The sequence below is a fragment of the Coregonus lavaretus genome, assembly GCF_964263955.1.
Source record: "Coregonus lavaretus genome assembly, chromosome: 7".
Lineage (NCBI taxonomy): Eukaryota > Metazoa > Chordata > Actinopteri > Salmoniformes > Salmonidae > Coregonus > Coregonus lavaretus.
In genome coordinates this window covers 44,730,080-44,742,409 of record NC_139994.1, presented here as the reverse complement: position 1 = coordinate 44,742,409, position 12,330 = coordinate 44,730,080, and positions in this window count along the sequence as shown.

Genomic DNA, 12,330 nt, shown 5'->3' with positions numbered 1-12,330 from the left:
CCGGGGAGGCCGTGCTGCTAACAGCCGGGTTACTGAGGGGCTGGGAGGTTACCGTCGTGGTAGGCAGCCTAACAGACAACCCGCGGAATTGCTCCAGCAATGTATTAAACGCTCGGTCATGGCGTTCGACCAAGGTCTGGAACCCTTCCATGAGACCACGAAGCAACTCCTCGTGCCTTCCAATGGTGGCTCCTTGGGAGGAGATGGTGTTGCGGAGCTGGTCCGAGTCTGCTGGGTCAGTCAAGGCCAGTTTGTACTATCACGTTTCAGGAGAAGACCCAGATGCAGACAGTGTTGAAGTAACAAAAGTGTATTACAAAAACAGGGGGCAGGCAAATGACAGGTCAAGGGCAGGCAGAGGTCAGTAATCCAGATCAGAGTCCAAAAGGTACCAAACGGCAGGCAGTCTCAGGGTCAGGGCAGACAGAGGTCAATAATCCAGGGTGGTGTGACAAGGTACAGAACGGCAGGCAGGCTCAGGGTCAGGGCAGGCAGAATGGTCAAAACCGGGAAAACTAGAAAACAGGAACTTGAGAAAGACAGGAGCAAGGGGAAAACCGCCGGTAGGCTTGATGAAACAAAACGAACTGGCAACAGACAAACAGAGAACACAGGTATAAATACACTGGGGATAATGGGGAAGATGGGCGACACCTGGAGGGGGGGTGGAGACAAGCACAAAGACAGGTGAAACAGATCAGGGTGTGACAGTTATTTAATTACCTTCAAATAACCTATAATGTCCGTTCTCAGAAACCTCCCAGGAAAACTTTCAGGGAACCATAGTAAAACATTCTCAGAACCTCCCTGCAACCTAAAAATGTATGTTCCCAGAACAGGCAACATTTTCACGTCCGTTCTCAGAACTTTCAATTTTACCGTTCAGGAAACTTATGGCTTCGTCCCAGAACCAATGGGAAACCAAAAATGTATGTTTCCACAACTTCCAAGGAACCAAATGTACTACCTGGGTACTTGCCAGCAGGTGTCTTGATTATAGAAAAAGGCAGTGAGTCAGTGGTTCCTGGCCATAGACAGGCAATTGCTTTGGAGTTGTTGAAAGAATGCTTTGATATTTCTGTATGATCAACCCAGAAATAATATCTAGACCTACATGCTTTTGACAATGATTTCATGAGGCCTAATTCACATGATATGCCTAAATACTTATAACCACAAATAACAACTGGGCTAGTAAATAATCACATATTTTTATTTCGATTATTTCATTAACCTATATAATGTTATTTCAAGTTATCCCTTTGGCGCGCATGACAAAGCGATTTAGAGTTGTTGAATGGGAGTGACGAGTGTTTTGATAAACGGTATTATCAAAATTCATTTGTTTTTGGGCATGCCTATAAGTTGGGCAATTGAAACATATTTTGGGCCATTGTTGACTTTGATTGTGTTCGGTGAAAATGATAGACCTTTCAAATGTTTTATGCAACGTTATCGGCATGTGAATTGATGCCTACTGTACCAAAGTGATTAGTTGTTAAACAGGAGTGACAAGTGTGTTGATAAAATTTATCCAAATTCCTCTTTGAACCAGCATCATACTGTATGATTCAGTGCAATGCCTGTCACATTTTTCAAAATATCAGAATATATATACAGTGGGGAAAAAAAGTATTTAGTCAGCCACCAATTGTGCAAGTTCTCCCACTTAAAAAGATGAGAGAGGCCTGTAATTTTCATCATAGGTACACGTCAACTATGACAGACAAAATGAGAAGAAAAAAAATCCAGAAAATCACATTGTAGGATTTTTAATGAATTTATTTGCAAATTATGGTGGAAAATAAGTATTTGGTCAATAACAAAAGTTTCTCAATACTTTGTTATATACCCTTTGTTGGCAATGACACAGGTCAAACGTTTTCTGTAAGTCTTCACAAGGTTTTCACACACTGTTGCTGGTATTTTGGCCCATTCCTCCACGCAGATCTCCTCTAGAGCAGTGATGTTTTGGGACTGTCGCTGGGCAACACAGACTCTCAACTCCCTCCAAAGATTTTCTATGGGGTTGAGATCTGGAGACTGGCTAGGCCACTCCAGGACCTTGAAATGCTTCTTACGAAGCCACTCCTTCGTTGCCCGGGCGGTGTGTTTGGGATCATTGTCATGCTGAAAGACCCAGCCACGTTTCATCTTCAATGCCCTTGCTGATGGAAGGAGGTTTTCACTCAAAATCTCACGATACATGGCCCCATTCATTCTTTCCTTTACACGGATCAGTCGTCCTGGTCCCTTTGCAGAAAAACAGCCCCAAAGCACGATGTTTCCACCCCCATGCTTCACAGTAGGTATGGTGTTCTTTGGATGCAACTCAGCATTCTTTGTCCTCCAAACACGACGAGTTGAGTTTTTACCAAAAAGTTCTATTTTGGTTTCATCTGACCATATGACATTCTCCCAATCCTCTTCTGTATCATCCAAATGCACTCTAGCAAACTTCAGACGGGCCTGGACATGTACTGGCTTAAGCAGGGGGACACGTCTGGCACTGCAGGATTTGAGTCCCTGGCGGCGTAGTGTGTTACTGATGGTAGGCTTTGTTACTTTGGTCCCAGCTCTCTGCAGGTCATTCACTAGGTCCCCCCGTGTGGTTCTGGGATTTTTGCTCATCGTTCTTGTGATCATTTTGACCCCACGGGGTGAGATCTTGCGTGGAGCCCCAGATCGAGGGAGATTATCAGTGGTCTTGTATGTCTTCCATTTCCTAATAATTGCTCCCACAGTTGATTTCTTCAAACCAAGCTGCTTACCTATTGCAGATTCAGTCTTCCCAGCCTGGTGCAGGTCTACAATTTTGTTTCTGGTGTCCTTTGACAGCTCTTTGCCTTGGCCATAGTGGAGTTTGGAGTGTGCCTGTTTGAGGTTGTGGACAGATGTCTTTTATACTGATAACAAGTTCAAACAGGTGCCCTTAATACAGGTAACGAGTGGAGGACAGAGGAGCCTCTTAAAGAAGAAGTTACAGGTCTGTGAGAGCCAGAAATCTTGCTTGTTTGTAAGTGACCAAATACTTATTTTCCACCATAATTTGCAAATAAATTCATTAAAAATCCTACAATGTGATTTTCTGGATCTTTTTTTCTCAATTTGTCTGTCATATTTGACGTGTACCTATGATGAAAATTACAGGCCTCTCTCATCTTTTTAAGTGGGAGAACTTGCACAATTGGTGGCTGACTAAATACTTTTCCCCCCACTGTATACAGTACCAGTCAAAGTTTGGATACACCTACTCATTCCAGTTTTTCTTGTGTAAAGCTGTCATCAAGGCAAAGGGTGGCTACTAACACTTTTTTGGTTACTACATGATTCCATATGTGTGATTTCATAGTTTTGATGTCTTCACTATTATTCTACAATGTAGAAAATAGTACAAATAAAGAAAAATCCTTAAATGAGTAGGTGTGTTCAAACTTTTGACTGGTACTGTATATATATGAGTCTCACCGTCTTGTCTGTCATGTATGCCTACAATTATAGGGAATGATGTCTGCTGGTCTACTCATTACATTTCTATCTGCAACATTCAGAATGTTTCACCCCAGGCCCTGGCTAAGAAGGTGCAAGGGAGCAACATTACAGAATGTTCAGATAGAAATGTGTAGAACAGATCATAGGACTGCCTTATCTGTTTGAGTCTGCCGCTCTATATGTTACATTTCTATATGCAATCTCTATACCTTTCTATGTGCAGTAAGCCTTATGGACGTTTCACCCCAGGCCCTATATGGCCAGCCACTGAGCCACGGAGAGAAGACGCCCTTCACTAGAACTGATAACTGTCTGCTCTAATTATTATATTTCTATGTGCAGTGCTCTGAATGTTTCACCCCAGGCCCTGCACAGCCTGCACAGCTTGCCATGGCACGGAGACACACTTCACTAGAAGTGATAAGGACCCGCCGTAGCCTTCCCCTCCATTATCACATTCCATTGCTTCCCGTTGAACTCTGCAGCGCAGAATTAGCGCCGAGTCCACTCTACTGCTACTGCTTGATCTGAAGGCTGTGTCCCAAATATGCACCCTATTCCCTATGTACAAATATGCACCCTATTCCCTATGTAGTGCACTACTTTTGACCAGGGCCCATAGGGCTAGTGTAGAAGTAGCGGACTTGTAAAGAGTAGTTAGACAAAGTCGTCTTGGATGTTCAGCGTTCGAAGTGAGTGACAGAGACCTTTTGACTTCTGCATCATGTGCATATTAAAATATATGTTTGTCTTATATTAGGCTGTACGGACTGAATGTAATGGTCATTCTGGATCTGAGTACTCTAATTATAATACTGTACATTAGGTCCAATTAATACTTTACCTTTACACATGATATCTCTTTGTCTAGGACTGAACGGACTGAAGGACTGAATGTAGGTTAATGCTCATCATGCATTCAGTAATGGATAGCTACAATACAAGTGCATATTATGTGCATAAGAACCCTTTGAGTAAGACTAAAGGGACTGAATGTTGCCTAATGGTCGTCATGCATTTATACTGAACAGAAATATAAACGCAACATGTAAAGTGTTGGTCCCATGTTTCATGAACTGAAACAAAGATCCCAGACATTTTCCATACACACAAAAAGCTTATTTTTTCAGATTTTGTGTACACATTTGTTTATATCCCTGTTAGCGAGCATTTCTCCTTTGCCAAGATAATCCATTCACCTGACAGGTGTGGCATATCAGGAAGCTGATTATACAGCATGGTCATTACACAGGTGCACCTTGTGCTGGGGACAATAAAAGGCCACTCTAAAATGTGCAGTTTTGTCACACAACACAATGCCACAGATGTCTAAAGTTTTGAAGGAGCATGCAATTGGCAAGCTGACTGCAGGAATGTCCACCAGAGTTGTTGTCAGAGAATTGAATGTTCATTTCTGTACCATAAGCCGTGTCCAACGTCGTTTTAGAGAATTTGGCAGTACGTCCAGCAGCCAACCGGACAGCAGATGAAATTGAGGAGTATTTCTGTCTGTAATAAAGCCCTTTTTGGGGGAAAAATTCATTCTGATTGGCTGGGCCTGGCTCCCCAGTGGGTGGGCTTATGCCCTCCCAGGCCCGCCCATGGCTGTGCCCCTGCCCAGTCATGTGAAATACATAGATTAGGGCCTAATGCATTTATTTCAATTGACTGATTTCCTTATATGAACTGTAACTCAGTAAAATCTTTGAAATAGTTGCATGTTACATTTATATTTTGTTCAGTGTGGTAATATATACTGTACTGTACATTAGGTCCTTAACATTATTATGTAATGTAGTATTTATTATATGTCGATATTAAAGGGATAGTTCACCCAAATTACAAAATTACACATAGCAGCCAGGTTATCAAACCCAAAACATTGATTGCTGATACTGTCTCTCCTTGTCCTAAGACTGCTTATAGAGTAAGGAAACCAATATTTAATTTAGGTGAACCATCCCTTTAATTTTGTCAAAAATAATCTAGTGTTCTTTTTTTTATTGGTTGCCACAGATTAGTCTCTACACTGCAGTGATGATACATTTTTAGGTTATCCTTTTATTTATTTTTCATTTAGATTTTATTTTAATACAGGTGATCTCATCCCATTGAGATTAAAAAACTAAAATCAATATTTTCAAGGGGACACCTGTCCCAACAAGATTGCCACATGCCCAGCAATCAAACACTACAGTTTGGGGTATTATAATTTATCCTTTATTTTAAGGTGATCCCATTGAGATTAAAAAATTTATAACAAGGGATATCACCCAAAAGACATTGCCCCAGCAATCAGACATTACACTATTTGGGTATTATTACAGCTACACCAGTATTATTATTACCCGTACTATAATGCAGTATCAGGTGGTAAGTTCAGCTAGGTTCAGTCACGCGCTCTGCTTGGTCTCTGCTCTGCACTCAAACATTTTTTTCCCCTGGAGGATCCTTCATGATCATTTAAGGTTAAAAAATGAACCTTAAGGTTAATTTAAGAACCCATACTCTGCCATCAGTTCGTGTTTGAACCTTTGTAGACTTAAGGGGTGCTTTGAAGAACCCTTTTCAAAAGAGGGGTGCGTTTTGGAGCCAGCAGTGCTCTCGTGAGTAAAGGGCGCTCGTGCGTATAATTCAAATTGAAACGGTTGGTCAAAAGACTCACTGGAAGCGGGAAGCGCGTGGATGGTTGTAGACCCGACTGGTGAGAGACAACTTGCAACGGATCGATGAGAAAGGTGAGTAAACGTTAGCTATTCGCTAGCTAAAATAATTATTCATCAAAGTGATATAAAAAACAGTACATCATGTAATGTACTCTTCGTTTTTCATCAGCTAGCCTGTAATGTTAGCTGGTAATTGTTGTATAATTGTTGGTACATCTTAGCTAACGTTAGCTTGCTAGTTAAAGTTACTGTAACGTTAGCTAACTTTAGCTAGCTAGGTTCAATATTGCAAAATGTTAATCCTCATTTAAACCCATAATACACTCTCTCACCACTCCTTCCATCCTCCTCCCTTTAAGACTAGTCCCTGTCTTATCCTGCCCCCATCCAGTTGAGTTGTAGAGAGTTTGGGTGCTGTGAAAAACTCAGCCTCCATAAACAGGTAAGACACACACACACACCACACACACACACAGAGAGAGGGAGAGAGAGATAACCCAATCTAGGTTATGTTAAAGGTGCAATATACAGAAATCGTTCCGCCATTTCCTGGTTGCAAAAATTCGAATAGTTTGCCTAATTTCAGTTTATGTGACAAAACAAGCAGTCATTGTGTAAAGAATAATTGTACCATCTAAACCACTATGAAATATAATTTCCATAACCCAAAATATTGTATTTTCAGTGGTTTGAAGCTGGTGTACTAAACTGAAAGAAAAAGACACAAAAACAAAACTTAAGAACGGGAAGCATAGAAATAACGCACATAGAACAGATCTACCTTTCTTAGACTGGCTTTCAATGAGAATGATAGATCTATAATTCACATTTCTATGTGAATTTGGTCAGGTCTCAACCTCCACAAACAGGTAAGACAGACACACACAGATGACCCAGTCTAGGTTATGTTAGACTTGCAACCCAGGATACTTGGTTGTAAACTTGACAAAACGATTTAAACCCGTGATGATATATTATCTTACCATCTCTCTCCATCCTCATCCCTTTAGTCCCTGTCTTATCCTGCCCCTGTCCAGTTAAGGTGTAGAGAGTTTGGGAGCTGTGAGCTATGATAGAGAAATATATCAACCTCCACAAACAGGTAAGGCACACACAGAGAGAGCGAGATGACCCAATGTATGTTATGTTAAACTTGACAAAAGAAGAATAAATAAATACGATTAGTGAGATGCATTTGATATCGAATACTCATGTTGTTTATGTTGTGTTTGTGTCTAATGTATTTGCAATGTGATTATTGTGTGTTCTGTTACTCCTGTCTCTGTCCTCCATACTCTCCCTCTCAATACTGTCTCGTCATAATCACTGCAGCTGATAGCATAGCACATACTCAACTTTTACTTGATGATAATCAACGGCATAAATCAAAGTAATTTGCATTACAAACCGAATTGTTAATTTAAATGTAGTCTTGTATGTTTCTCTTTTGCTATAGGTACCCCACAACCCGGCAATACATGGATGTGTGCACAGTGCTCATTCAAAAGTACTCCTTGTTGAGAGACCAGACAGGGAAGGAATATGTAAGCATTCTTGAATTTTCCTACCCACATTAATTCACACACTAATAACCTTTTTACACTATTGTGCCTACCCAGACCATAATGTGCTGTCTTGGATATTTTCTTCTCACATTGTTTATTCCATCACATTTCCAGCAGCATAAAAATACCATCTCTAGTTATGTCATTGTTCTGCTCCTCTGACCTCAGTCCCAATAATACTGTGTAAGGTGTGCTCAGTTGTTAACGTACTGTTTGAAATATGACTTGAGTAACCATAATATATTTTTTATTTTATTTGTTAAACTTCTTACAGTGTGTAAAGTTCCCCATCACCTACCAAAATAATAGGGGATCTCTTTGCGGATGAGAGCCACGTCCAACTCTTCCTGGATGGAGAGGAGCTACTCACTAAAGAGCCAGAGGACATCTCCATGGGATTGGGAGTGTAAATGGGGGTCCATTTTCTTTTTAATATTGAGTATGCAGCATCAGTGAAAAACACTATGCTGAGCATTCAGAAACGTGTTCTGGGAATTTATGAGGGGGGTAAATTACCAACAGATGCCGTAGAGAGGGATAGGGGAGACCAGAGCACAAAGTAACACGAGGTCAGTTGTAACAGCCAAATTACTCAAATGATAAACTACTGAGAAAGCTGTTATTCGATGTGCTAATGCTTTGTTAGTGTCTACATGCTTATGAATGTTATTATTGACCTGTGAAATATTCTCCATATATCTAAACATATAATTTTTATCAGTAAGCTGGGGTCTTTTGATTGGTATAGTTGATGGCAATAGTTATTGTTGTATTTATAGTATAGGCTCTTATCTTGTTGTCGATACACATCAAATATGAATGTTCGTCAACGGTTGACATTGTACTTTATTTATTGATTGCATATTTCGATTTCTGTGACTTTCAAAGTCAATAAAATGAATTTGTGACATTACAAGTTTGCCACTTAATGTTATTTGTATTATTATTGTTCATAGTATTATTGTTTTTATGATTATTATTACTATTATTCATAATAGCATACATGGGACATAAAAGGTTCCTATAGCAACCTTAAAACCATAAAAGGATCCTCCGGGAAAAGGTAGAAAACTAACCGAGCACCGAGGCTACATCAATGATGTACAGTATTTAAACCCTGGATTGCTGATGCTATGTATTAGCCATTGAGAGGCTTTGAAGACACCAGTTGGTCATATTGGCACTCCCCAGTAGGAGCAGTCCTCCATAGGAATGGAGTATTTCAATTTCAGTATTTCAATTAAAGGTTTCAATGACACAATTCAATCTATTTAAGTATTGTGTTGTTGTAGTTGGGACAGTAACATTAGTATTCTCAAAAAATTATACTTGAATGAAAATGTTATTCTATATATATATTTGTATGTTTTTATGTTTAGATCACAGAATATAATTTAAAAGTATGCATTAAGGGTCTGTAATTGAATAAATGTGGCAAAAAAACAAATGTAGACATTAATAAAGGCATTTCTATAGCTTCCTAAATATTTTTTACAACGGTGGGGGAGTGCCAAGATGGAGGCACGGTGGCTTCAACACAGCGCCCCCTATTAGTCATCTAGTGTATATATAAATCATTGGGCTAGATCCATGAAGTCAGAGTGCGGCCAACTCACAGGGCACAGCAATCTACTCTAAAAGGCTACTCTAAAATGTGCAGTTTTGTCACACAACACATTGCCACAGATGTCTCAAGTTTTGAGGGAGCCTGCTATTGGCATGCTGACTGCAGGAATGTCCAACAGAGCTGTTGACAGAAAATGTAATGTTAATTTCTCTACCATATGCCGCCTCCAATGTCGTTTTAGAGAATTTGACAGTACGTCCAACCGGCCTCACAACCGCAGACCACGTCGAACCACGCCAGCCCAGGACCTCCACATCCGGCTTCTTTACCTGTGAGATCCTGATTGACTGATTCCCTTCTATGAACTGTAACTCAGTAAAATCTTTGAAATTGTTGCATGTTGTGTTTATATTTTTGTTCAGTCAACAGTGCCTTCGGAAAGTATTCAGACCCCTTGACTTTTTCCACATTTTGTTACGTTACAGCCTTATTAAAAAATGGATTCAAACATTTTTTTACTCATCAATCTACACACAATACCCCATAATGACAAAGCAAAAACAGGTTTTGGGAATTTTTTTGCTAATTGATTAAAAATAAGAAAATGAAATATCACATTTACATAAGTATTCAGACCCTTTACTCAGTACTTTGTTGATGCACCTTTGGCAGCGATTACAGCATCGAGTCTTCTTGGGTATGATGCTACAAGCTTGGCACACCTGTATTTGGGGAGTTTCTCCCATTCTTCTCTGCAGATCCTCTCAAGCTCTGTCAGGTTGGATGGGGAGCGTTGCTGCACAGCTATTTTCATGTCTCTCCAGAGATGTTCAATCGGGTTCAAGGCCAGGCTCTGGCTGGGCCACTCAAGGACATTCAGAGACTTGTCCCGAAGCCACTCCTGCGTTGTCTTGACTGTGTGCGTAGGGTCGTTGTCCTGTTGGAAGGTGAACCGTCGCCCCCAGTCTGAGGTCCTGAGCGCTCTGGAGCAGGTTTTCATCAAGGATCTCTCTGTAACGTTCATCTTTGCCTCGATCCTGACTAGTCTCCCAGTCCCTGACGCTGAAAAACATCCCCACAGCATGATGCTGCCACCACCATGCCTCACCGTAGAGATGGTACCAGGTTTCCTCCAGACGTGACACTTGGCATTCAGGCCAAAGAGTTCAATCTTGGTTTCATCAGACCAGAGAATCTTTTTTCTCATGGTCTGAGAGTCTTTAGGTGCCTTTTGGCAAACTCCAAGCGGGCTGTCATGTGCCTTTTACTGAGGAGTGGCTTCCGTCTGGCCACTCTACCATAAAGGCCTGATTGGTGGAGTGCTGCAGAGATGGTTGTCCTTCTGGAAAGTTCGCCCCTTTCCACAGAGAAACTCTAGAGCTCTGTCAGAGTGACCATCAGGTTCTTGGTCACCTCCCTGACCAAGGCCCTTCTCCCCCGATTGCTCAGTTTGGCTGGGCGGCCAGCTCAAGGAAAAGTCTTGGTGGTTCCAAACATCTTCCATTTAAGAATGATGGAGGCCAACTTGTTCTTGGGGACCTTCAATGCTGCAGACATTTTTTGGTACCCTTCCCCAGAACTGTGCCTCGACACAATCCTGTTTCGTTGCTCTACGGACATTTCCTTGACCTCATGGCTTGGTTTTTGCTCTGACATGCACTGTCAACTGTGGGACCTTATATAGACAGGTGTGTGCCTTTCCAAATCATGTCCAATCAATTTAATTTACCACAGGTGGACTCCAATCAAGTTGTGGAAACATCTCAAGGATGATTAATGGAAACAGGATAAATAATAATATAAAAAGAATATGCCATTTAGCAGACGCTTTTATCCAAAGCGACTTACAGTCATGTGTGCATACATTTTTACATATGGGTGGTCCCGGGGATCGAACCCACTACCCTGGCGTTACAAACGCCATGCTCTACCAATTGAGCTACAGAGGACCACACCTGAGACCTGAGGATGCACCTGAGATCAATTTCGAGTCTCATAGCAAAGGGGCTGAATACTTATGGAAATAATGTATTTCTGTTTTTTATTTCTAATAAATTTGCTAACATTTTTAAAAACGTGTTTTCACTTTTTCATTATGGGGTATTGTGTGTAGATTGATGAGGATTGGAAAAAAAATTCAATTTTAGAATAAGGCTGTAATGTAAAACAAAATGTAGAAAAAGTCGAGGGATCTGAATACTTTCCAAAGGCACTGTACATAGCAGTTAAGAGCCTTGGGCCAGTAACTGAAAGGTCGCTGGTTTGAATCACCGAGCCGTCAAGGTGAAAAAATCTGTCATTCTGCCCTTGAGCAAGGCAGTTAACCCCCAACAACTATTTCCCGGGCGCCGATTATGGCAGCCCCCCGCACCTCTCTGATTCAGAGAGGTTGGGTTAAATATGGAAGACACATTTCGGTTGAATGCATTCAGTTGTGCAGCTGACTAGGTATCCCCTTTCCCTTCTCTTTAATTCAGGTGCGCCCTGGTGTTTCTGTAGTGCACTTGGAAGTTTTCAAAACAAATGGCCACTGGATTGATGCAAATAATCATGATTCTGCCAGGTAGGTATACAGTGCCTTCAGAAAGTATTCACACCCCTTGACTTTTTCCACATTTTGTTGTGTTACAGCCTGAATTTAAAATGGATTAAATCTAGATTGTTGGTCACAGGCCTACACACAATACCCCAAAATTTCAAAGTGGAATTATGTTTTTCGACATTTTTACAAAATAATAAAAAATGAAAAGCTGAAATGTCTCGAGTCAATAACTATTCAAACCCTTTGTTATGGCAAGCCAAAATAATTTCACAAGTAAAACAGTGCTTAACAAGTCAGATAATAAGTTGCATGGACTCACTCTGTGTGCAATTATAGTGTTTAACATGATTTTTGAATGACTACCTCATCTCTGTATCCCACATATACAATTATTTGTAAGGTCCCTCAGTCGAGCACTGAATTTCAAACACAGATTCAACCACAAAGACCAGGGAGGTTTTCCAATGGTAGATGGTTAAAAATAAATTGAATATCCCT